The sequence below is a fragment of the Phalacrocorax aristotelis genome, chromosome 1, assembly GCF_949628215.1.
Source record: "Phalacrocorax aristotelis chromosome 1, bGulAri2.1, whole genome shotgun sequence".
NCBI lineage: Eukaryota > Metazoa > Chordata > Aves > Suliformes > Phalacrocoracidae > Phalacrocorax > Phalacrocorax aristotelis.
The window spans coordinates 30,793,829-30,821,415 of NC_134276.1; the positions used below are offsets into that span (position 1 = coordinate 30,793,829).

General features: G+C 41.1%; 2 long non-coding RNA genes across 3 annotated transcripts in view; both read right to left on the bottom strand.

Annotated features, from left to right (window-relative positions):
- Positions 1-4,267: 4,267 nt before the first annotated feature.
- Positions 4,268-8,135, bottom strand: LOC142054190 (uncharacterized). The gene is made up of 3 exons (XR_012659460.1): positions 6,436-8,135; positions 5,990-6,248; positions 4,268-4,845 (listed from the first exon to the last, which is right to left on the bottom strand). It is a non-coding gene; the product is annotated as an uncharacterized LOC142054190 (long non-coding RNA).
- A 4,861-nt stretch (positions 8,136-12,996) lies between these two features.
- LOC142054169 (uncharacterized) overlaps positions 12,997-27,587 on the bottom strand; it is an 88,398-nt gene continuing 73,807 nt past the window's right edge. Inside the window, exons 12-17 of one of the 2 annotated variants that reach the window (XR_012659446.1) lie at positions 24,077-24,228; positions 20,940-21,086; positions 18,644-18,835; positions 17,326-17,538; positions 14,872-15,011; positions 12,997-13,772 (exon numbers count right to left, since the gene is read on the bottom strand). This is a non-coding gene — a long non-coding RNA (uncharacterized LOC142054169). The remainder of the gene's footprint in view (positions 13,773-14,871; positions 15,012-17,325; positions 17,539-18,643; positions 18,836-20,939; positions 21,087-24,076; positions 24,229-27,587) is intronic. The other variant, XR_012659448.1, reaches the window with a different exon arrangement.

The following is a 27,587-nucleotide window of genomic DNA, read 5'->3' on the forward strand; positions in this document are numbered from 1 at the left end:
TGCTCTGGCTGCAGAGGCAGGGCTGTGACCCTCTCAGGCACAGGGGGTGGCAGGGTTGGGCACACAGAGATCTGAATCTTTGGAAGTATTTTGGAAGTACGCAAAACACGAATGGAGAAACTGATTTTAAAAATAGCATCTTCTGTACAACTGTCCATACTGACACTGCAGGTCAAGACACAGGGACTGCAATGAAGCAAGCGAAGGTTAAGCAGCTTCAGGCAGGACTTGGAAACCATAGCTCTAAACTATTCAGCAACACCTGACTAAAGAAAGAATAGGACTTCTTACAGGCTTAATCTCATACTGAAGGGGATTTTTCTAGGCTTGGAAGAGCAAGGGAAGATGGAAAAATGAACAGGATTTTTGAAAATCCTTGTCTGATGTTTTTTGGTGGTTTTTCACATCACCTGTGGGAACAAATTTGCCCTTTTTCTTTCCTCTCCCCACATCTGGCTAAAGAGTTTTGGGTCAGAAGCCCCAAAGAGCGGCAGGCACAGGTTAGGTATCAGGGCCAGATGGTCAAGCCTTTCTCTTCACCTGGCTGAGGTCCTTCCTCTTCACTTGGCTGAGGTCCTTCCTCAGGTGTGAGGATGCTCTACCTTATGCAGAAATGCCTTTTAAAAGCAAACTGGAAAGGGGGAAGAAAAACTGAGTTACACGAGGGATTTCTGTCCCGCTTGCTCCCTCTGACCAAGCAGAGAGGAGAGGCGGGCAGAAGAGAAAAGTCTCAGAGGAGTCTCGGCAGATGCTTTTCTGCTGCCTCAAAACCCCCTTGGCATTTCCTGGTGCACTGAAGATATCTCAGAGCTCATCTGCAGTGGCAGCACAAACACCATGTGTCTCAGCGATCCTGACACCAGCGCAGAGCTTCGTGATATTGGAGTTGCTCCACTTAGATAACAGTGAACAACAGGCACCAGTGCCCATGCTTCTCAGCAGGCCTTGGCAAGGGGAACACAGGACATCTTTGGGGCCCTCTTTAACCTTTGAAGAAACCAGCTAAGAAGCCAAAGGGGATAGGTAGTTCTGCTGTTTCCAATGAGGCTGTGGGCCAATGCTAGAAGCAAACCTAAATGATAAATTACATACTGTATGAAATTATTAAATCCTACACTGTATGGAGAAGTGTACGTTAAGAAGTGTCCAGAAACAGTTATTTTCATTACCCACTGAGGATTGTCTATTAGCAACTGATGGACTTTGGAAGTCGTTTCATCAGCACTTGCCAGACACCCACTTCTCTTATCAGACCTTTGCTCCCAGGGAGTGCAGGGCTGGGAGAGCCCTCCTATGCTCATGACTTCTTCTTGGATCACAATGAGTTCTTTCTATTTTCAAAATCTTTATTAGCCCCTGGAGGCCCCAGTTAAAGAAAAAAGACCATAAAAACGTCCATAGGAGGTCAGACCAAAGGTCCCCATAGCCCAATATCCTGTCTCTAATGCTGGCAATAGCAGTTACCTAGGGAAGAGTAGAAGACTAGGGCAAGCCTATAATAAAACTACCATGATATACTCTGTCAACCTCCAGTGATTTGGAGGTCAGGGACTTCCTGACCCAGATATGGTATGTTTGTGTTTGAAGGCAGAGAAGGGCTTGAACTTCTACTCCAAGCATTTGAATGCTACAGGAAAAAACACTTAACCCAGCTGGTGAGAGAAATAAATGTTCACTATAAATACAAAGCTGGTGGAAGCAGACCAAAAGTGCATTACCAAGTCCGAGATATTACCTCCAAGAAAACACTCAGCTTTCCAAGGCCAAGGAGCACCTTTTAGCCTCAGAGGCTCCGGCTCCTTGGCATCCCCAGGGCAGCACCCACCCAGACCTTCCAGCTGATGTCCCAGGAGAAAACAAGGAGGATGAAGAGCTCTCAGCAACAAGTTGGGACTGGGGCATCTGAAGCCTCCCTATTCAATAATTCAATAATCAGATGCTAAAGGTTCTTCTCTGAAGAAATAGCAGGTTGGGTAGATGTTTCCTTCAGGCATCAGACCAGAATGGTATCTCATACTGGAATGTGGTGGGCAAGTGAATTATTTACTGGCCAGAGCACAGCTATCCCAGCTGCAGTTAATGCCAGGAAGTAGTTGTGATATTGAAGTCAGGGGGTTATCACAGTGGCCCGAATGCAGGCCAGGTCACCAGGCAGTGCTCATGCACTAGCGAGCATGTGCCGATAGCACCCCGGGGCCACACAGCCCCAGCAAAACGCTGCTGTATTGCGACCGGCAGCATTCGGACCCAGGTCACGAGGACAGCCACCACAATAGGTCTTGGTAGCAGCAACAACAAAAACAAGTGCGGGTCCCTCCACCACATGAAAGACTGCGCAAACATTCATTCCCCTGCAATATTTCTGCAGGGCCCCGGAGCTCACATGAAAGAAAAACTGCATTTCAGACCTACTCCACTTTTCTCTGTCAGCTACCACATCCCCTATTGAAATAATTTCCTGTTTTATTTTTAAGATTGCTGCTGTCATAAGCTGTTGCCAGCATGGGGGTGGGGATGGGAAGGTGGTGCCTGACCAGCGAGCACAATAGCTGGCTGGACGAGGGGTCAGCTTAGCAGCTGCTCTGTGAGCCAGCACGGTGGCAGAGGGAACACTGTGAGGAGGAAGGGGAGGGTGATGCTCATCGCCTTGTAGCATCTCTCCTAGAAAATCAAGGAAAACAGGCTTGATAGGACACGGGGAGAGAGCCTCACCCAATGCTTTGACTATAGAGCTGATGTTTCAAATCCTTGTGGTGCAAGGAAAAAAAAGCTGTGAGGGACAAGGGTACCTGTCTGAGGATGAGTCCCCATCATTGGAACAGAGATGCAACATACAAATCCAAGTTCTAGCAGTAAGAGTCACAGTTGGCATAACCATCCCCTTTCCTTACGGTAGGCATGGCTGAAAAAGTCAAAAAAGGGAACTTCAAACTGAAAATGGTGCTAAATGATACTGTTAAGCTACAACAGCTGCATTATTGCTAGTATTATCTTTGCCTCTGGGTCCCAGGTCCATGTTCAATTTACACTGGGGTAAGTCTGTTGGGCCATCATACCCTCCCGTGGTTTTTTTTTTATTATTTGCCTTAAAAATATATGAAGCAAGAAGCATAGCTTGAGTGAGGTGAGGGCCAGATCGGAAGGCAGAACTGAAATTAGTAACAACCCAGCTGCTGGAAATTATTTCACAGGCTCTGGAACGAACTACTCAGTTTCACTAGGGGCCACTGTGCAGCACAGGATCGGCCCTTTCCACAGGGCTGGTGAGAAGGGCCAGTGTCACATCATGGGCACAACTTGGGCTTTTTTTTTATGTTTTGGTGCAACAAACCGATTTGCAAAAAGCCAAAGATTTTTGCTCAAAGGAACTTTTAAAAACTTCACCAGCAAACCCTTTCTAAAGCCAGAATAACTGCAAAATTTAACTTTTTTTTTTTTTAATGCCAGAACTCATGCAATTTTCATGGCTGTGAATCAGAACATCTTCATTCTTGTGGTGTGTTTTTCACTTTTATGAACACTAATTTCACTACATTTTTAGAGTGGTGACTTTAGCCACAGCGTGGCTGCTGCTAAGTTCCCACGGCTACCAGTAGGACTTTTATGTGGGAAATCTGTGGGCAGCAGGGAGCCTCCCTGTTTGTATCAATATGAACTTCCCAAGCACATCAGACTGACATTTTCTCAGCCCAAGAGTCAGAGCACACATGCTCTCACTTAGAGCTCTCTTTTCCTAAGCTGAAGGACATGTGTGATCATTTTAGTTTCGACAGTTTTCTAGTAGGCCTTTTGCACACACAGAAATCCGGGCAAATGAGGTTTTTTGTGTTCAGCCAGCAGAAGCCCAATCCGACAAACTGCTGAGTGCCAGTTCTAAGGCGCGAAAGGGCTCAAGCGAGCACAAGGAGATGTACAGAGCATCGTTCCAGCTTGCATGCTCCAAGCGTGCTGGAGAGCCTCAGCGCCGCAGAGGCACCCATGTTCCCTCTCCGCCCTCAGAGATCAGGCTGTCCGTGCTGGCAGGTCACCGTCAGCACAGCCGTCACACAAGAGTTTCCCAGCCTTTCACTCGGTGGCTACGCATTCCAGAGATGACCGGACACATAAACACATCTCCTGTACTTGCATACTGGAACACTTTCTGCAGCTGGGTAATAAGTCGGAGAGCACATTAAAAGCATATATATTCCCTCCCCAAGTTGAAAGAAAAAAAAAAAGTTCTTTTTTTTTTGTTCTCAGAACATAAAAATGCAGTGGGAGGGCAATGGGCATTGTATGGCTTCAGCTTTATTAGACATAACATATTGCAGAGAAAAGTCAGCTGTGGTGGGACACTGTGTTTAGCCAACATTAAGAGAAGACCACACAACCCGCAAACACGACAGGACCACGCTCAGTGATCGTATCTCACTATTGCTTCCTATTGGCAGAACTGCAACCACAGTAATTGTGGAAAGGTTTCAGGTCCATAATCACTAATGATGGACATCCGTACTGAGGAATGCAAGGCACTTGGAAGCAGGGGAGCAGAAACCCTCAATCAATTTTTTATCACATAGTCAAAAAGGATGATTTCTTTGCCAGTGAGAGATGGTGCGCTTTGCCTGAAGCTGAAGCCAAAAGAAATCTCCAAGCCCTGATCCTTCAGAATGCTTACAGCTCCCCTTTTTTGATCCAAAGTGTTCAACTCCTTTATGAAGCTGTCCTTTGGCAGCCGCTGCAACTTCCACTCCTCATATTGGCTGCAGGTGAAGTCCATACTACACTGCTCTGGGCGTATTCCTCAATGTCGTGCCACATGTGCCACATGAAGACAGGAATGTTGTGAGATATACTGCTCTTCAGCTAGAAGGGAGAATGTCAACATATAAAAAGCTAAAGGTACTTTTACTGTTGTTGCAGCCAGGATAGCCTAGAGCTGTAAGTGCGGTGAGGTTTGTGGAAAGACCAGAAGATGTATTTGGGAAAAAAATAAGATAACCTTCCCTCTTGCTCAAAACTATCACTGCTAGGCTTTAAGGTTCTCCAAGTTTGACTGCTAAAACCTGGAAACTGTTTCCCCAAGCAGGATGAGAGCACGACAGTGTGACAGTTGTGCTTGTCATAGGCTTGCAGCAGAAAAGGGAACGTGTGCTCGGCTGCTGAGCAAAGCCTGGGGCTGTGCTGTCGCTTCGTGGTCAGCTTCGTGATTGAACGCCCATGACCTGGGGTGGCAGCGGGGGGAGGTACAGCCTTCCCAGCCATTCACTAAGTGGTGACTTTAGAGATGCTATGTTTTGGCACTGCTTTATTTAAAAGGCCTAGGCCAATAAGATTTTTTTAGAAGCAGAAGCATTGGAGAACGTACAGCAAAACTCAGAAGCTGTGAGGTGCACCAGGAAGACTTATCACAGAGGCTTTGTGTACTTCTCTGACATCAGGACAATTTTTTAATATATCTGTTAAAGACACACTGAGCCATCTGCAATCTCCCTTATTCTCATTATCTCAGATAATGAGACCGGTAGTTCGTCCCAGGCCTGTTTCAATTACCTTTCAGTTTAAGTCAGAAAAAGAAACATGTGAAGACATCATCACAACTGGGACAAAATTCCTGCTGAAAACCTTCACCAATGGCTAGTGTAACCACTAGTGCAGGAACACCAAAAATATTTCTCTGTTGTCTATAACTTAGCCCCTTTTGCAAGGCAGTTTCAGTGTCTGTGTGTGCACGTCTGTGCCTTTCCCCTTTGAAAAGCAGTTGAACCCCTTGGCCAAAGGAGCCAAATGCAACGAAGATCTCAAAATTACCAGCATTTCTAAAAGCCACATAAAAATAACTGGCCAAATAGAAGAGAGGAGACCCATACACAACCTCAACAAGCACTCTGGCTGAAAGTGGGGGTCTGGTATGACCCCATAGGCTATTATGTCCCCTGACACCCACTGTAGGGGAAGGAGCTATAGGGCTTCAATAGGCAGAATGGCTTCAACACCAGTTTGTGCTCACCTGTTACACAAATCCACTGGGCTTCAGCAGTCCTCACATCTGAGCAGTTTCTTACTGACATTAAGAGCACGCTCATTTTCAGGGTACGGGGCTGGAGATTGGGTTTTTCTGGGGACCTCAGGGCTTCACCCCACTGAGTCAGCAGTTGCCTAACCACTCTCTACTGACTTCCTGGCCTCAAATGACGTCAATCCCACCCGGCATCCGCAGGCAGGAGGCATGTGTGGAGGTGACCCAAGTGTCAGGCTGGTGAGCGGGGCTAAAAAATGAGAAATGTGCAGAAGAAGAAAAAGGAGCAGCAAAAACAGGGAAGAAGAGAAGATGGAGGGATGCAGGAGGTCAGTCCCTTGGTCTCATTCTGCAAAATTTCGAAGGACTTTTTGGTGTCGAGTCATATGAAGGGAAAGTGGGTGGCTTTAGAGACAGTAAAAATGAGATGAACTCACCTACCAAATTCTCAGTCATCCTCCTTTTATAACCACTGCCAGGAAGTATGAATAACCAATCTAAATTTAAATAGAACGAAAAAGAAAATACTATACAGTATGACTAGTCCACAAAGAAACCATGAATTTGCTCTTTTAATAATTAAAAGTGACCCAGCAAGTTTTCCAGAGCAATGATCTCTTGTTCATGGAATAAAAGGCTATCTTCACTGCCCATGTATGCGGAGTGTGCTGCGCTATCTGCTCAGATAATTGCATTATTTTGGCCGTTTGGATGAAATTATATTTTGTGAGAGTGACAAAGTAATTCCCCCAGTGCCAGTTATTTTTCTGCTTAGAAAATACCATGTAAAACAATTCCATTCATGGAAGAATTGAAATGCTTTACCTACCTACTTGCTCATATTTTGTAAATTATGGAAGAAAAAAAAAGTTCATTGCCACTGCCAGCATGAAACAAATGTTTCACTGCATATGACCACGGCTGACAAAATTTCCACCCCAAGCCCATTCAAGTTCAGCTTGGGACAAGCCTTACAGACTTTTATTTTTACTTTTTGCTGTACAGAACCAGTATACTCCTACAGCTCAGCTAGTGCTGTGCATGCTTTGGCCTTCAAAACCAGATTTCTAGAGATCTTCAACGTTGGATATTTTTAATGTGTTTACTTCACTGAATATGAGAAATATCATTAATATCTGCATCTCGAGAGCCCTCCACCAGATAATGTCTGTAAAGTAGCTCTCCAGGAGCTGTTTGGAGAAAGACTTTACCACTTTCCGTCCCTTGCAGTACACCTTCTTCACGCAAGTGAGCGAGAGTTTGCATACGATGCAAAATGAGTGAAGGTGGCAGGAGTGAGTTTGCAGGCAAAACCCCCCATGAGTCAAACTGTCCCCCAGCTACAACATTAAATTGTGCTGATAGAGGTGAGATTGCGCGAATGCCATGAATAGGGCTTCGGCTCATTAACATCTGAGAGCGTTTTCTCAGACGTGAGTGTGGTCACAGATCTGAAGTCCATTAAAGCCCTTCAATCACTCCGGATTTGGCTTTAAGAAAGAAGGGCAGTTTCTGGTGCTGAGTTTGCCTGCATGTATTGAAGCAACCCAAGTCATTGAATTGTCGGCGCTGCTGTGATGGAAACAAAGAAGGAAGCAGAGCTGAAGGGACTTCTGAGAAATGTTGCAAAGCAGTTAACCAGACAGGAATTGAACAACCTATCAAGCAATATGGAAAGAGGCTGGTTCCTAGAGATATGCCTCATACGGCCATTTTGTTCATACAGCGTCTTTCAGTGCTCCAGTAATCAGATCCATACATAAGGATTACGCTACTGGACAATAAAAAAATATATCCTTTAACAATGTCCATAAATTAAAGGCATAATCAAAGTAAAAAATTGCGTCTTTTTGTTGCTGTACCACTATGCACGACAGCTCTTCACTAAAAATTAATAATATATTGCTTATTGTGCCTATATATGGAATCTTAACAAGTCTAATTTCATGTTAAAATCATTAGTCCTTGCCTTTTATCAGATAGAGAAAAGGGAAATTAGCACTCTCTTTTTCATGTTTCAGAACAAAAGCACGAGCTTTGAAGTTCTGCATTTGTGAAAGAAACCATCGTGACCTGTTAAAACAAGCTTTTAGTCCTGAAAAGGTTAACTAATTTGGTTTCCCCGATAAGTTTATCTATGATCAAAACTGAGTCATACAGAAAATACTCCTACAAGATTTGACCTTTTACTTGTATCCCACACTGAGATAATATTATACTTAAAATGGATATCAATAAGAACTTTGTTTTAAAAAGTATATTTAAAATAAATTACTTTTAAATAACAGAAACTGTTTTCAATTAGCCCTGTTAAAGGAAATCAACTAGAAAGTTATGTATGCTTTTTTATTTTCTTTATATAAATTATACCCAGGAGTCCTATGATAGCAGCACTGTACAAACTATGCACTACCTTTATATTTATTTCTTATCAAAATAAACTTAACAAATTAGATTTGTTTTTACAGCACTTTATATCCAATAATGACAATGTTGTATTGGTCCCAGGGTAAAAACAATGAAAGTAGCAGCTGAATGGTATTTTTATTAAGAGTTAACAAAAATGTCTTGTGCAAACAGAGTGTATAAAGAAAATTAATTCCATAATTCCTCGTGATGAAGGCATCCTTCTCTTTTTTCTTTTTTTCTCACAATATCAATCTCATTTGGAAAGATCATTCTGAGGGGAAAACTTTAAGTTTTAGCATGACTTACTCAGCAAAATGATATGGCTGAACTTAAACATTGCTGACTGCTAGGATTTAATATTAGGACCTGGCAAATGTTTTGACAACTTAATACTTTTTAAAAGAAAACTTGTTTGTTACTGAAGATTTTGGGAGCCCAGAAGAAATATAATCTAAAAAATAACAGAGCCAAAGATCCAAGGAGATGTTTCTTCTTTTTCCCATTTTTTCCATTTCCTTTACCTTGAACTGGTTCCTCCATGCTAGCATTTTAGAGGTCTTTTTATTGGTGGCAGATTCAAATATCTCTGAGATATTCACCATACAACTCAGCAAGAGTCCACGTTTTCCTCCAGCAGTGGAAAAATGGCAGGGCTAATAGTCTGGGGTTTGTTACTAAAAATGAGTCCTTATACAAAAAAAAAATTAAAACATTGTTTAGAACATGTGGTTTGCTGCTATTAAGTTAACAGTGGAAAATCTCATTACTTTTAAAGTTAATTTTATTTTGTGGTGGGACTGTTCTTTAGGCTGAAGCAGATTTTCTCTTAAGCAGAGCCTCTAATCCTACCTTACAGTCTTCTTTTCAGCAAGTCACTCTTTGCATACCTTGGCTAGATGCATTTTTAGGTCAAAGTGCTGAATTGAAAGGAAAAAAAGAAGAACAAGAATTTTTCTCCCACACATGCCTCTGGGGCTGCTAGCAGGCACTCGTGTGCCATCTTCTCCAGCTCTTGCTCTGACTAGAGGAGTTTTCCAATAAAGATCTTGGGTTAAAGGTGCTCTTTGAGCAGTGCTAACAAAGTTTCTGCCTGTAATGAAAGATTAGATGCTGCTGAGTGCTCTGATATGGTAAATTAGAGGTTGGACAAATTCTGACGACAGCTTCACACGGAAAGCACCATGGAAAAGCAGAGGTGTAAGAAAGGTGTAACACGGTTTGACGGGCCAAGAGTTCTGAAAATCAAAGTGACCAAACAGAGGAGAAAATAGAAGACTATAAAGGCTTCTAGTTCAGGTTTCTTTTCAAATTTTGGAAGCATCTAATCCAACTTCTGACTTCTCATTAAGCCTATAATGTTTTACAATAACAGAGAACCAAATCTGCAATTTGAGGGGAAAATAACCCCAAGGCAGAAACCTTGCTTACAGCTTGTGTGCTATATATGCACATATATATATATATATATATATATGTATATCTCCTACTTAGAAGTTACTATGACTCAAATCTGAAACTCTTATGGTTTAAAATACCAAGTGAGATTCAGAGTCACGTAATATTTATGTTCCACCAACAACTCAATGGTTTTTTTGGTAACATATGCTCACACCATATAAAATTCACTCTTGTGCAGAGGTGAGCTATTATATTGTAAATTCAACTCACAATAATCCTCGTGTAACTCAGCCTGTGAGGTATATTTCAAGATACCCTTAAACCTTTAAACTCAGCCTTTCCCCTTGCACTCTGCACTTTCCTAGGTACCGGTTCACCGTAAAAATTTGACATATGAATACATAAAATATAGGCATATTAGATCACTGATTATCCGATTTTGGTTTCTTTTCTGAACATCACTCTAGTTCTTCTCAACAAAGTCACTAAAGTCTGAGATCTACATCTAGAAGCTGACTCATTTAGACCCACTGCTGCTGATGCCTTGCTTCTCCACCAGTGATAATTTTGGAAGCTCAGGAGTTCAGTTCTTCAGTATTTTGGGGGAAAGAAAATGGATCAGCTGCCCAGCAAACAAAGGAACCCTGACCAGTCTGAACACATACACACTCAGCAATGCTCTGCTAAATGTATCTCTGTCTTGGTGCAGTTCATAGGCTTGTTTTAAGCCAGACACACTAAAATTTTACAAAAAGTGAAAGCAGAACAGAGGATTGTTCATTGCTTCACTGTAAATAAGAGTACCTCAGGAGGAGATGTCTGATCTTCACAAGGGCATGAGCACCTGCAGCTCCCATACCAGCTAGGAAGAGCAGCAGGTGTTCAGCATCTCTGAAATACCAGGCTTTGAACTTAAAACACATGAATCTTTAGATGACCTCTCAGAGATGAAGTGATTCCTGCCATTTTGGGACTGGGGGCCATTTAGGTCATTGTTAGAGGTTCAGGAAATGTGTTCAGAGCTGGATACAACTATAAAAAATATGCAGACTGGGATTTGAGATAAGACCCAAATACCTTGTTTTACAGATGAACAAAAGCTAAATGTAACTAGGATGGGACTGAGAAAAGGTTGTCTCATGGCAGACGTTTAAAGTATCACCTGAGAGAGAGCGAGAGTGAGACCTTGCTTGGATGGAGGGTGGTGCTTTAGAGCTGCAGCGTTCATCTGTGCCACCGGGTAGTGAAACCAACTCATTTTTGACATCTCACATGTGTTCAATTGAAAGGTGAACTTGTAAAAAGGGGTTATTTCAAGAGCTGAGTGAAACTAGCTTGTTCAGTTTGCAAAGTTTGTGTTAACTTTCTTATGTTTTGCTTCATACAGTTCTATACCCCAGGAGTTTTGCTTTGAGTTTTAGCTTCAAACAAAGAAAAACTGATTGTAAACCACTGTATTTTGACTTTTCACATTGAAACTATGTCTCACCCAGAAAGTTTCAAAAGCCAAAGGGCAGAGTACTGGTAGCCTGGGGTTTAGCTCAGTCTGTATTCAGGCTGTCAGACTGAGGGTCAGAGACAAGCTTTCCCTACATGCAGTGATGTTGAGACCTGGCTTTTCTGTGCAGCCCCATGTCTGCATGAAACTACTCAAAACCACCCAATTTTATGTTGTTTCTTCCAGGAATAATAGGCAAAGTCATCCCAGAGTTGTCAGATTAAACTAACATTAAATAGCGGCAAATTAGTACTTGTTATTTTAAATAGATTTTTTTCTAGCTAGGTCCAATAAAATGATTGTAAAGGTTTGCTTAAACAGAAATCCAGAGATACAGATAGCACTATTTACTGCTAAATGAATGCTGTTTGCTTACCTTTATGTTAACAGACGCAATTTGTCAGAGCAGTATGGTAGTGTCCAGAAACACCTTCCTGAAGGAATCTTTGAAGAAACACCTACTTAAACATAATTTTATCCTTTATTTTATCTACTTTCCACATCTATTTTATTAGAAGCCCTTCAGCCCGGTGGTTAACACATTGGATTATCATTCTCCATGGCCATGAAAGATAATCTCTGTCTAATTTACAACAGCATTTATTATCATATTCCCATGGTCATCGTTTAACTTTCCACTACACTAATAACCAAGTCCGATTTTACCTAGCAAACCACCTAAAACCTCTAACTTGACAAAAATACTGCACGCTTATTTCTCTTTCTCACCATCAAAGAAGGTCACTACAACAACTCTGGGTATCAGCATTTTTCCTGTGTGATTCACTTACACCAAGCAAACCCACTAGACCTACTTTCTTCCTTTTTTGAATTTCTGCTTAGCCAATAGGATCAACAGGTCCCCTTCTCCGTGGGTGGTGATAATGTCAGTACATCACTGCCCAAATAACCTTTCTCTATAGGGAAATGCTAACATTTAATTCTTTAAATTTAAACCACATGTATTTTGGTCTCATAACTGCAGTCTGTATTAACTGCCTTTTGTTATTAATTTGTATTACTAAAAATCTTAATGAAACCAGTTATTTAAATTGGAAATGTTAAGTGCAGTAGACATCTGAAATTCATGTATGAGCTGCAATATATCAAAATATTTAAATAGTAACTAAATATTTTACCTAACCATTGTAAACACATTTTCAGAATTAATAGTGACACAGCTCTGTGTATGTTCAGTGTAAAGCTGTGTCTCAGAAGAGCTGTTCTTTTTAGCCCATTGCAGGAAACGTAAGCAATGGCTTTTGAATAGTTTCTGTCTCCTACCTTCATCTTGCCCAGAAACAAGAAGTGTCATTTAAGTGCTGTCTATGTGAGACCTCCACCAAGAAGAGCAAATTATGTGTGGGTTGACCACATTTGGTTTTCTTCCTGGTACTCTCTGGAAGAGGCACTGCCACTGTATACATTCTTCGCACACATTGCCATAGGGTGACCACAAATATATAGCTGCCAGCAGAGTCAAAATATTGGTATTTGGGACAAATACTCAGGGACTTCTTGTTCAAACAACACAAACTACGGCTGGGATAAAGTATAACAGTTTCCCCAAACTAAATTGTTCCTCAGTTAAATTTGACACAACTGCAAATATTAAAAAATGAATAGACAGATTAGCTCTAAAACTGCAATTATAATAAAACCTATGGGGGGTGGAAAGACTGTATACAATTTTAAAGTGTTTTCTGTAACTTTTAGAAATGAAGTAGTTTATTTAATGTTTACACATATGACTTAGATAATATTTACATAGTTCTATACTTACAGTCATTATTTTAATTATACATTTTATGTTTCATCATATAGATGTGTTATTTAATCCATATAAAACTGTAAACCTTTATGTTGCAGATAACAGAGTTTAAATATAAGCACATCATCTTTTGAAAAGCCTTTTTAAAAACATGTACCATCTCCCAGTTACAAATTCATGCTGCTTATTTTTAAAATCTGAATTCTGTAGCTAATTCCATAAATGAAACATTTGACTACACAGAATTCACTTTAGTCCCCTGGACTAACATCAATAAAAGGCATGTCTTTTCCCAATCTGGCTGGGGGAGCTTACTGGGGCTGGTAAAGTGTATAAAAAAATTACATCTGAGATGGTTCCGATAACTCAAGAGAGACTCTGTGGGCTTGGTCGCAGTTTCAGGGTGCTTAGGTTGTAGCTCTCCAAGGCTTCCTGTAACGCACATTCTTTCCAATTTCATAATCTTTCAATTAATTCCCAATCCATAAACTTTTATTACATGCTCTGGTATTTGGTAAAAACATTAAAAATGGCATTATACCCTTCTTAAGGGACAAACCGTTGCAAGTTCTCTCTAGGAGTCCTCCTCCACCTTCTTTCAGGCTCAGATTCCCCGTGATCAGTGAAATGAATGGCATGAAAAGGGTACCTGTTTCTTGTTTCAAACAACTATTGCAGCCATGCCTTGGGGGTTCATCCTGAAAAAGATTGATAAAGACTTAAAAAAACCCAAAAAGTAGATGAAAACAGTTCTTCTGCTTCACTGGCAAATTATAAAATTAGTATTGTACACTACTAAATCAGATTTTATGATTGCTTTGTAAGTTGCTCTACATCATGCCTTTTTCTGTAACAATTTAATTTTTTTAAACTTCTGCAAAAGTAGTCCAAATTCCTATTGATCATAATGCTAGTGACTGATTAAAAAAAGCTCATGGGAAAGTGTTCTCTATTTATACAATCCTAATTAATGCCTGTGGTGAATTCTATCCTGAATCTGCTACCTTCCAACAGCTTTAATTTTATTTTAAGATGTGTTATACATTTTCTACATATACAATTTTTTATATATAATACATACAATGAATTGTTCTTGTGATAAAAGAACAATTCAGTAATGTTCAACCCCACATTGTAAAATTCATATATAACTGCACTAACTAATATATTCAAGATTTTTAACTTCCCTGTGATTCAGTAGACCAACAAAAATGGACCTAAGTAACATAGATTTCTAACTGCCCATGTAATCACAGAATCACAGGGGTTGGAAGGGACCCCTGGAGATCATCTTGTCCAACCCCGCTGCTTCAGCAGGGACACCTAAAGCAGGGGGCACAGGATTGTGTCCAGGGGGGTTTTGAACGTTTCCCAGAGAAGGAGACTCCACAGCCTCCCTGGGCAGCCTGTTCCACTGCTCTGGCACCCTCACAGGAAAGACGTTTTGCCTAAGGTTTAGGTGGAACTTCCTGTGTTCCAACTTGTGCCCATTGCCCCTTGGCCTGTCATTGGGCACCACTGAAAAGAGTCTGGTCCCATCCTCTTGACACCCTCCCTTTAGATATTTATAAGCATTGACAAGATCCCCCCTCAGTCTTCTCTTCTCCAGGCTGAACAAACCCAGGTCTCTCAGCCTTTCCTCAAAAAAGAGATGCTCCAGTCCCCTGATCGTTAATAACTAATGCAAGTATGTCTCTAATTCCCTCTATCTGAGTGCACTGATACCTGAAATTATCACTTTCTTTAGCAAAATTAGTTTGCTGCATCATGCCCGTGCAACTGAGGAATTAAGCTTACTTTTGCCACACTCCCAACAGTTTTGAACATCAGACCGCTACATTCCTGATGAGAAGCCCCAGATTTCTGGCCAGGACCTTTCGTGGTGCATACCCTCAGCAACAGCAGCTCCCAACTCACGCACAGGTTCAGCTCAGCCACTGTAATTCAAAACAGACTCATGATAGCATCCTGTTAAACACAATAACTCCACGCCTGTTAGATATGAAATTACTTTCCTGCCTCTATGTCTTGTTAAACTTAAATAAAACACCTTAGATGGAATTACTTTCACAGCTGTGCTATCTTTAATTTTGTTAAGCATTTGTAGAGGTATATTATCTTTTACAGCATTTATCTAAAGGGGAAATTCAGATGCCTAAAAGAAGGTACCTAATGCCTGCTGAAATACCCTGGGGTATCCAGGATATCTGTGCAGGGCTGGCAGATATGGTGTGGGACCTACAGGAGACCCACACCTTTGAACTGGCAGTGAGAGGCCAAGTGGGATGCCGAGGGGCTCTGAAATGACACGAGGTCTATGTTTAGGCACATGCATTTCTTCTAAAATTAATAAAATAAAACACTAAAATAAAAAAACCTAAACAAGACTTTATATTATTTCACTTTAGAAAAAAAATGTGAAAACTCTGAAGAAATAATTTTGTCTAAATCCCATACGTTCCTATATAAAAACCTATTGGGGATCATCACTGCTTGTTATCTAGGTCCTATAAAAATAAAGCGCATAATGAACTAGTGACATTCACAATACTTTTATACTTTCTCACTTCAAATTTTAGGATACCACTACATTTTCAAAGTTAAATACTTGAAAAGTCAGAAAACATTAATACCAGCTTCATGAAAACCCAAGACTACAGCTTTTAGCTATTTTAGAGTGACGATTTTAATTCTAAATATATATACTATTTTTTCTCATTCAGCAACCAAGTGCTTGATACTGTTCATGAGAAAAGCATTATGACATTCAAATAAAATCTTGAAAAATATATGGCTGCCTACAGTACAACTATTTTACATCACTTTGTTGTAATGACAAATTCTAAAAATGTAAAATTAATTCCCACTTTAACGCGCTCCTCGCAGCTGAGCCTTGGAGCTTGTGCTTGTGTTTTTCCTCAGGCAAATTTCCCTTTGACTCCAGGAAGAGTTTTGGTGGAGTACCATATCACAGTAGCAAATGGTCCTCTGTAGTAGCACTTCTAGAAATGGCTGAGAAGATAAACCTGGCTAGACTAGCCAACTGGAAGGTAATGACGATGAAGATACAAGAAAGGCTGAGATGTATCAGATGAAGTATTTCTAGTAGGGCGCGGAAGCTGTTGCATTGATGTTGTAGGCAAGGCAATAACGAAGGATGCACACTTCTGCTTGCCTTTGTTTAAAAACATCAATTTAACTTAAAGTAATGCTGGGGGGGGTGGGTGGGAAATTAAGCTTCTGAAAGAAAACTATGCAAATTTTACTCGTTCAGTGTAGGACGCTCGGGCGCAAATTTCCCAGCTACATGCTGATCCAAATGGTAGGGGAAAGGACTGCATGGGCCCCCACAACGCGCCCCCCTGCCCCTCCCCAGCCCACAGCCTGCTCCCGGGGAGAGCCAACACCGGGTGAGAGGAGCCACCCTGGCAAGCTGTGCATGGCACTTCGGCCCACAGCCTCACACCTCTGGCTTACTAAAATCGAGCCTGAAAGGGAGTGTCATTGATTTTCCCAATTACATCAGCATGGAGAAAAACCACAATAGAGGGGAAAAAATACTATTTAATGTAAAAGTACAATATAGACACAAGGGTCCAGGATAAATTTAGGCTGAAAGATAGAAAAAATATTTATGAGAGCTGTGGTGGGTTGGAACAAACTTCCAGTAGTATACAGGGTGGGCAAGACACCTTCTTCATGGATTTCATGGTAAATTTGTTATTAACAGCCAGAAGATGAGACTCAGTAGACCAGGAGCCCTCAGCAATGAACCAGCAGGGTCTTGGTTCTTTCTAATTCAGCCAGAGCCTTCTCACTGTGATTATGAGAAATCAAAAAGAATCTCTTCATATTAAAGGAGGCTGCAGCTAATCAGATTAACACTTAAAGGAAAACATAAATATTATAACAGACATCAAAATGATTATGTCATTATTTTCTGCTTGAGGCTCACTTATGGACTAGGTTGTGAAATACTACTTTTGGTTACTTCACACTAAATCCCAAGAAATTCTACTGATTTCAGTTGCTTCAATGAGATTACTTCAAGTTTGTCTTGAAATAAATGAGATTTGAATTCAAACCTTAATCCTATGTCTCCTTTGGGGGAACTAAAGCTGAAAGTCCATCATAAAGATTGGTGAACATCACTGATTTTGTAGTCATGGGGATGAGTAAGCAGTGGTGAAGATGTCACAGAGAACAGTAAAAAGCAGAAGAGAGTTTTAACTAGACATTGGTTTGCCTTACCAATCGTCTGTCCTTTGTTGGTTATATGTCAGGATTACACGCTGTGCAGAGATTATTAAAAAATGCAGACCAGCCAACTTTCTCTTGGTTTATTTGGAGTAAAGTATCCTTCAAAAGCTATATTTTAAGCAAACTTTTTTTTCTTTCTTTGTCACAGCCAGATTCTCCAGTTCAGGAATTTACAATATTTTCCTTTTTCCAGAATGACACCTGCTGGTGGGAGAAGCATGGATGAATTGCAGATACTTTATAGGTTTGATTGTAGCTAACTTGATATATTCTCTGAGCATGCTCATCACCCGTGCCCAAGCAAACTACTGAAAATAAAGATTTGGTAACTGTGAAGGTGCTATAAGGAGGGTGTTGTAGAAGTAATATAGTTTTCCAATTTGCTTTTAACAAATCACCAAGCTACCTACTACTAAGACAATGCTTCAATGGTGTTTCAGTGTTGGACACTAGCACTATTTTGGGAAGCGCACAGCATTAATATGTCAGATTGAGGTGAAAACCAGAAGGAAACCCTCCCTATCCTGCGCAAAAAGCTGCTGTGCTGCTTCAAACCCTTGAGTGCGAGTAAAACCAGCTGCTAATGCAACTGTTGGTGCTTAACACCCTAAAAGATTAGCATCTCAAAGAGAAGCATTGTGCACATGTTCCTGACTCCTATAGGAGGACATAGCTTGGAGAGACAGAAAGCAAGTTGTACCTTTGCCAAAACTGACAAACACTCCTCAATACACCAGCCAGCATTAGGCTCTGTAATGGGCTTCCATATTCACAGCACCTCTGCTGCCTGGGTCTATTGGAGCAGCCTCTCCTCCAGCTAAACTGGAGCCAGACTTCAGCTTTTGATGCTTCCAAGACATTTGCAGCCATATTTCCAACAGTGATTTCCAATGCTAAGAACACCCTCATTGGGAATACACAACTTCCTTTTTCTGAGATGCCAACTATCCACTGTCTTCTATAAAGGCAAGCTAAAGTGTAGGTGCTCAGGACCCTGAAGAAAACCCTGAAGCTGGACTCTAAAATATCTAGAAATATGAATTATTGAAGCTACTCTGGGATTTTTTTGGACATTAACTTGTGGTAATTTTAATAAATCAGATTTTGAGAACTGTATGTTTTAAACATGACTTACGAAGAAATATTTGTGAAAAAATGCCCAGTTTTGAAGAAAACTATTATAAATTCAATTCAGAATTAGAATTCAGGGAATTCTTTTGAATTATTTACAAGAGCATAGGCAAATATACACTTTCAAATATGTTCCCCTTGGGTAAATTATTAGTTTATAGGTATTGCTATGGCACACCTCATTGCAACATCAGAAAGCAAACTTTCTTGTTGATTACAGTATTAGACTGCATTGGGCTGGTGTCGTGGTTTAGACCCAGTCAGCAACTAAACACCACACGGGCTTGGCTTTTCATCCTGGATTTATCACTGGCCCCCTTTATGGCTTTCAGCAGATAACTTCACATCTCTTTTCCTTCAGTTCTCCCGTCTGTGAAAAGAAGATAACATTACTTTGTTATCAAGGTTAAATGACTGATTTCCAAGGATTGTTTTTATTTTGGTAAATGCAAACACGTGAGAAGCGGGTACATTGCTGTAAACTCGCTGGTAAATATAAGACACATGAGACTGTTCCAACAGATAGTTTAGAGCTGGAGAGTTTCTTTAAACATATTTCTTGCCAAGTTGATCAAAGCTTCAGTTCTACCTATGGTTGTACATACATCTGTTTATAGAGTCCTTGTTTGTCACACATATAATAAAAAGCTGGAACCTTATCATAACTTTGGTTTATCTTCCTTAACCTCCTTAACAAAGCAATGACTCCACAAAGTACTCCTCTACATCCCACTGCCTTCAGAGTGAGACCTCAGCTCAGGGTAAGCACTTTGCTGAGAACAGCAGAAGGCTGGAAGCAGAAAGACTGATATAATCCCCAAACCTGTGATAGCCTGGCCATCCCCAGAAGGTTTGAGCTAGCTGAAAAGTAGAGAGGAAATTGCAGAAAAGATGCTTGTGCAAATATGTTCTTACTTTTTGCTGCCGGGGCCTAAGGAGCTTTCCCTAAACAGGTTTTTGAGCAGCTTCCAGTTAGCTCAAGGAGTGTCTCCTTGAGCACACCATTACCAACAATTGACCGTGACTGTCTCAGTTCTGTGCTAGAATCCAGCCAAATGATGCTTCTCATCCCAAAGTGATTGCACTGCTTTTCTTGTCAGATTAGAGGCCAGCTTCAGTTCTGAGCTCAGGTTACTGCTTATCCTTAAGCGGTCTTTCCAGTTTTTAATGCTACACAGGGCGAATTAAAAGCGTGCATGGGATAGAAACAGCCTGGAATTCAAATTAGCCTCTGCACAAGGATGAGAGCTCTGAATCTGGCCAAATTTTGTTGCTCTCTCCACTCTACTTATTGAACTCATGTGGCATGGAATAAACTTGGTGTTGGGATTGCTTTCATGTCCCACTCTTTTATTTCACCTAGAACATACTTAACTTCAACCTTTTAAGCCTTGCTAACCAAATCGTGAGATATGCCTGACTGCCATAGATCCATCCCACTTCTTAATAGGCAGCTACCAGGAAACTGTAGCTACAATGTTTTTAAGCACTCTCATCACTTCTGGTAATGTGTTACCAGCATCATTTCCCATAGAAGTCCTCCCATCCCTTCCCCCACCGAAGGGCATATGCCCTATGACGAGTCCCAGCTCATCCAAACTCCCTGAGCTGCTAAACCACGCTATGACCAAAAAGCTCCTCCTCAAAGGATTTCTGGCTTCAGCTGACCTCCTAGGGAACAGCCACAGGCTCTGCAGAAGTGATCTTTAACATCAAAGTTAAGCATTGCTTTAAACTGATCCACACAGAACAAGAAATAACCATACATCATTCCACGGTTTAATTTTCTCACTGGTTTTGCATGTGTAGCTTTTCCTCTGCCTGATAGACATGGGTTTTTACCTCCGGTAACGATCCTCCTCAAGCTTTGATTGATTCTGTACTTCAAAGATTACTTTCTTCTCCCCCCAAAATATTTCCTTACCTTTCTCTCTTTTGTCTCAGGTTTCTTTGTCTTACCCACATAATTTCTGTATTTGTAAGGGACTTTATCAGCATGTACCTTTTTGTCGTCTCTCTCAGAGAAATTCCTCTCCTTCCAACCACAGCCCTTTGCAGCCAAGTCGGAGGGAACTGCTTATCTCTAGGGCGCAATAACTTCTCTGGGTGCACAGACACTGTGCAGCCACTTCTCAGTGACCAAGTACTTGTCCCACAAGGATGAATACCAGATAACTTAGATTTTCTGAATGTCACTTACCCTATATTGGCCCTACGAGGTCTGGAAGGCCCAGGTTGGCAACTGGCGAAGTGTGCCCATTTCTTGAGTGCACTAAAGACCTGTGAGTGCTGGAAGTCCCTGGTGTGCACGGGGAGCACACGCAGGAGCAACACTGGGAAGTGAAATGCTGTGTGGGGAACCAGAGCTCCTGGAAACCTGAACAAACCCATCCATCTGCACTTCTGCTTGTAGGACAGGATCTGAATGCAGCCACGAGTACGTGCCACCCTCATCACACTTGAGAAAAGCTCACCATGCTCATTTCTGGGCAGACAGTCTCCATGCCTGGACGGCGGGGCAGCAGAGGAGGTGTACACCACTCCTTCCTTCAAGAATGGTTAGTGCTATACAGGACTTCGACCCCCAAACACGATACAGATCCAGAACCACAACAGTTCCCCTGCATAGAGGAAGTAAGAAGGTTCCTGAGTGATGTATATTTTTGTATTTCTACTTCTTGCATTGCCTAGTTTTGCCTTCTACACTGTTGCCCTTTCTCCAAGTTGTTTGTCATTTTACAGTTTTACCCCAAACACCAAAACAACACTTATGGTTTTCCATTTAAAAACATATAGTTTCAGTCAAAATGTCACATATTTTAAACTCTGGTAAGAGTGAAACAGAAGAGAATCCACACTGTGTGTGCCTTCTGCATCTGCATAGGACTGCTAAGCACTGCAGACTGCACAGGATGTAGTGTCAGTCCATGGGGGAAAAAAAAAAGGATAACTACTTGACCCAAACTAGCAGGCAAACTTGATTAGAGAATTGCTGTTTCACTACTCTTCTCCTCTTCGTGTCGCTCCTACTTCCCTATTTGCCTTCTCCTTCTCAGAGAAAAATATTTTCTGGGGACATCAACTCTGTTGCAATTTCTTTACTGAGATCCAGAAAGGTTAGGTTTTACTAGATGCCACTTTTCTGGCAAATTGAAGTACCAGATTTGCATACCACATACAATGGGTTTTTTTCCAAAATTAATTATTTACTTTTTTTTTTCTATTTACAATATAGAAATTTATTTCCTTCAAGATCTGTTTTAAAGCTTTGCCCCAATGAGGTCAGATTAATAGGCCTGCTCTTGTCTATGTGACTCTCTCCTCCCTTCTGTGTTTTTGTCACATGGTCCGTTTTCTCCATATGAGACATTCAGACATACGGTTTCATATACCTGTTCTGCCTGAATTCTGGAGCAACAGTTATCCCACCCCGCTGGATGGGAGCCCATTAATTTTCCTGAGCTTTGCTCCCCTGTTGGTTGGTTAATTGCCACTTCCATTCCCTCAGTAATCCTCCAGACTTTGCCCTGTTTCTAGATCAACATCGGCTTTTCTAACACAGATTATAGTTCATCTTCACGGCACAGAGCCTTTCTCTTTCCCACATTTTTTCTAGATGAAGAACTTTTTGGTATTTATCTTAAGCTCCTTTCATTTGGTTTTACTTTATTCCTGCATATCCTACCTTCTAAGACACTATTTTCGTTGCTGATCTCTCCTTTTCCTCCCGTCCTTGCATTACCTACCAACACCTTTTCTGTGATGATTAGCCATTTTTTTTCTTTCTTTTGGGATATAAGTTCTAGGTAGCTTTCACATCTTAAACTTTAAAAACTCTACACCTCCTCCACATTTCAACCCCTTGGCTCTTCAATCCAGATTACTTCAGTAATTAATTCATGTAGTTTATCAAACTTTTCCTCTTCAAAATCAGGATCCTTAACTACAGTTCTGTTTCTATTTATTCTTCTATGTAATGTAAGCACAGTAGACTTGTGAGTACTTGTTTCAAAGTTTCTTTTATTTTTATTCTTCCACAGAAGCCATGGTGCTTGTCAAAACTAAGTCTAAAACAGGATTGGTTGAGAAGTCATTTGGTGAAGAAGTATTACATATACCATGTTTATAGGTACCTTGAGAAATAGGTCCCTACTTCTGCATGCCTTCCTCCAACTGACATCTAGGAAGTCTGAGTCTCCCATAAAGACATAATTTCCAGTCGTTATTTATTTCTCTAATTATGCTACAGAGACCTCTGTTCATGTCTAGAATGATAAAGATGGACTAAGGGCTACAGCAGCCATCTGGAATGATGTCTACAGTTCTCTTTTAACTAACTTTTCCCAAAGTAATTTTGACACAGACAAATTTTGCATTAGGGCAGCAATAAATACTAGTAATCACTTTTTTTTTCTGAGGGAGAATTTATGACACACTGTTTTTTTGAGAAAGCCAGTATGTGATATTTCCAGCTCACTCCTAAAGCCATTGCATGACTGGACAGCACAAATCCCAAGGCTGCTGGACTCCTGGCTGCCCTAACGCTGGGATACCTCAAAAAGGCAGCTGTCTGTGAATTGGGAAGCCTTGGGGCTGGGTAGCCTGAAGGGGCAGCAGCCTGAGGACTCAGGAGGCCTGGGGAGGGAGATCAGAAAGGTCTGATCCTCCACCAGCCTGGCAGGAGGTGAGGGGAGGAAGCCAGAGAGCTGCTAGCCCACCATGCTGACAAGGTGGGAGCTGGCTATGCTGGGCAGGGGGAGACTTGGGGAGGGGAGAAAACAGAATTTACTCCCTTCTAATTTTGGTGGTGTAGCTTTTATCCACCTTAAGAGGTGACTTTACCCACTTTGTTACTTACCACCATGCTGGTGGTCTGACCAACCTAGCAGAGACCCCAGGGTTGGCTGATGGGGGCGGTGGGCCGGGGCAGCAGCCCCCCAGCTTGGCTGCCCTTGGGGCTTCTGTGGAGCTGATGCACCTTGGGGACAGCATCTTCACCCCACACAAGTGGCATTTTCCAACTGAGCATGGCGCCATCCAAAAACTTTCGGCAAGCTCTTGTCCGCAAGCGCGCTACCAGCTCCAGTTACCAACAAAATATTTAAATTTTTCACAAGCATTAAAAATGTGAAGCAAGACCAACATTTCAGCCACCAAATGAGTAATACCTCTGAAGCAGACTCAACAAGAAGCTCATGGGAATTTTTGTCTAGCTTTATTTACTACTACAAATTGCTTACCAGATCTAGCCTGTTCAGACTGCGGTGCTTTTTACACTAACAGAAAAAAAGCTAATTCTGGGAGTCTTTTTTTTGTTGTTGAGTACTCTCACTCACTTTCACTAACACAATACAAAAAATCATGCCTGGGATTACAACAGCAGGATGGAAACTTTCTACTACACTTTAGCGAACCTCAAGGTATGTGCTACAGATATTGTGTGCATTTCCAGGAACCCTGTCAAAATTGATCATGTGAAAAAACCCAAGACAATTAGGAAGAAAACTACTTCATCAACTTCCTCCGTTACCCATACCATAGGGCAGATGTAAGGTCAAAACCAAAAGCGTAATTTTCAAAAGCCTTTTGAAAAATTGCCTGGATTTCCTACCTTGTCACCTCCATGAGCCACACCGAAAATTAGCAGTCAATGAGCTTTTGAGAGACAAAACACCACCTAAAGTAGCGACGTGGTTCCGGATTAGGTCCAAACACTAAATTGTTTAATTCAAGGACAAACCACATTGTACTTTCCTTATGCATCTGCAAACAGAATAGGACATGATGAAACAGAAAACTCTCCTTGTGGTTTTGTGTATATCATCCTTGCCACTTTCATAATTAGAGGACATAGGCTACCATTAAAGTCAATTGCAAAGTTCCCATTGACTTCAGTAGATGTAAACCAGGCATTAATATTATGCTTTTCAGTTTTCTTGAGGTTTAAACACCTCATAAAATAAATTTACAGATGAACTAGTAAATGTACTTACAAAGAAACCTCCTAAGGAGTCCCTGAAGCCATATTTTTAAATGCTGCTATTCATTCACTTTATATCAGACAGATTGATTAAGGGACTGTCAAACAAGGGTGCATAGATCAGGAACAGCAATAAGAAATGCTGAAAATATACTCCAGAAATATAATTCCAAAAATACCATTTGACATATTTGACAAAACAGATTTAGAAGAGGGGTTTATATTATGTGACATATTTCATGAGCTCAGAAAACCTTATCTATTTATTTATCTGCCTATCCATTTCAGCGATCTGTAAATGAAAAAATGTACAGTATATGCAGCAAGTTTTTTTCCAGGAACCCTTTCAAAACCACTCACATAAAAATGCAAGACAAGCTAATTGAGAAAAAGAGAAAAAGTGAGGGGGGAGAGAGAGCCTAACTGATGAGAAGTCAGAAATACTACCATCCGGAGCTGACATTTTCTTCTATAGAGCTATGTGCCCATTGGGCATAATTTTTGATCTCACAGACTTTCCACATGTAAAACTACAATTGACTTCAGTGCAAATGAATGAACTGCAGGATTTAATTAAGCCTGCTGAGGTTTGAAAAACAATCTCATATGCTGCCTGAACATTTCCATGAATTTCAGAGATTTTCAAGATAGTTTGCCTAATTCATTGCCAAATAATCATTTATAAATAATTACAAGTATAATGTGTAAATATAAATAGAAGGTGAACATTAAATGATAAACAGACATAAGGAACTAACAATTATCTAACCTGACTTGATGAAGGCTTTAATAAATGGAACGTCATACATGACATTATCAAAGAAAGAGTTGTGATTGATGGATGACATTTGCACAGTCACCTTGTTCCAGGTATTACTGGCACAAGCAGAAAGGCTCTTTTGGCAATTAATAACCACTTGGGAAATGGTTGCCCATTACCACACAGGAGTGCGGTAGAAGAGGCAGGGATACTGTCCAGCTCTCCAGAGCAGAATTCAACTACCTTAACCTGAAGACCTTGTCTTCTTTTTCTACCATGCCCTGCTTCATTCAGAAAATACCTTGCACCTTTCTCAACAAGTAAGCTACAGTTCTGCAGTTACCATCCACCAGTTCTCCTCAGTGCTGCTTCATCTCAGAGCAGATCCATGCTAGATACAGGGATGAAGCCATATGAGAAAAACCACACTGCAATCACACAACTAGAGTCAGCATTTCAAAGCAAACACACAGTGGAAGCCCACTGAGGATGCAGAGATCATTCTGATATTCTTAATTTTAGGATACTTGTCCATGTAGCTTGAATGTTATCTTAATGACGTGTTTTGCATACACTTGTTTTTAAAAACAAACTAATAAAGGCTATTTCCTGATGTGCATCACACCCACAAAGACCCATCAACTAGGATAGTGCCTTCAGGCCCACACAGACTAATAGAGAAACAGACAGCGAAGAATCACAGAATCGCGGACTAACTTAGGTTGGAAAGGACCTCAGGAGGTCATGTGGTCCCAATCCCTGCTCAAAGCAGGACTAATTTCAAGATTAGATGTGGTTGCTCAGGGCCTTGTTGAGGTTGTTCAACTCTCTATGTGTATTCAGGCTAGTGGCAAAGAGAAACTATGCTGGAGGCTTGCCAACAGCATACAAATGATAAAATTTGGGAGCCCTGAGCTGAATTCAGCTCAGGAGGGACAGGCTTCCTACTTCCCGTTCCACTGCATAGCATCACTGCAGCTCAAAGTAATGCCCAGGGACAATACGACACGGGTTGCCTCTGGTTTGGCCTCTAGTGCACCCAGCTAGTGACTGCTCAGTCACTCTGTGAGGACAGTGTGTGGAAAATCTGATCATGGGAAGGAGCTGTGCGAGGTGGAGAAGATGAAATCTCGGGAAATATTTGCTGTTAGGCTTTAGTAAATCTCTGTGGAATATTTGGTAACCATGTTTTTTCCATGTCTTGAAACGGTTGACCAAATTTGAAAGGCTTTGTGAGAATGGCAAAAGGCACATACCTGATTCAAAGGCAGAGAAAGGTCTGCCTTTGGTCCAAAACTTTTTAAAATACAGGGGTCAGATTTTTTTTTACATAAGCAGAAAAACATATTTTTACTAGCCGCCTTCTTATAATTAATTCAATCACTTTTCAGTTCAAAAATTTAAAAAAAAAAAACAAGAAGCTTTGGATTATTTGTATAAAAATAAATTTAGCCTAAATACATTAAGTTTGGCAAAGCTCTGGAAAAAAAAAAATAAAAACAGTCTTATAACAGGAAGCATTAGGAAACCTTCCTCATGGGCCAAGCTGCCCGTCCTGCCTATAATATTGTTTGTTAAGCATTTTGGAATCCGTAGAAGTGAACAGAACCACATAACCGAAGCTGCTGGATTGCATTTCTCTACTCTCCATTTCTGCTGCAGTATCTTACTGTTAATTATTGTTATAAACCGCAGCTGGCTGGTGGGAGCACCAGTCAAGGATTCAAGTATGTTTTCCCCTGGAACTAAACTGCAGGAAAAGAAAAAATTCTGGATATGCATTGCATCAGGATTAAAGAGAAATTTTGAAGTTTGCTTCCAGAGAAAATGCCGGTGCATTCAAACCCTATTAATGTACAGGGGAGGGAGTGCCAAAGGACGAGAGCACTCCACAAATACAGCTGCAATTCCATGAAGTCAGAGCAAGCAGCTCCTTGCCCACAAGATGAGGTAAGGGATGTAGTGTAACAGCCCACATAACACGAACAGATCTTGCAGCTCTAACTATCTGGGCCATGAGGCCCCAAGACTAACAATATTAAACATATCATACGTATAGCTTTTGTATTCAGCTTGGATTTTATTTGTGGATTTTATCTGACAGTTCTAAATCCTGATTTTTTAAAAGTATTCTTTCTATCGTAATTATTATTAGGGGGTTGTTTTTTTCTGACTTCCTGTATGCAACATCACTAGCTGGTAAGGGATAACTGACGAATTCTCCATCCTGTCGTACTCAGCAGAAAGTTTGCTACTGATTTCAGAGGAGCAAGATTTTCACCCCACGGGAAATCAAGGTAAATGGGAAATAATGCTCATTTCATCCAATTAAATAGTAAAGCTCACACGTTTTCAGGGCCCCAGTCCACAGACATTTCCTTT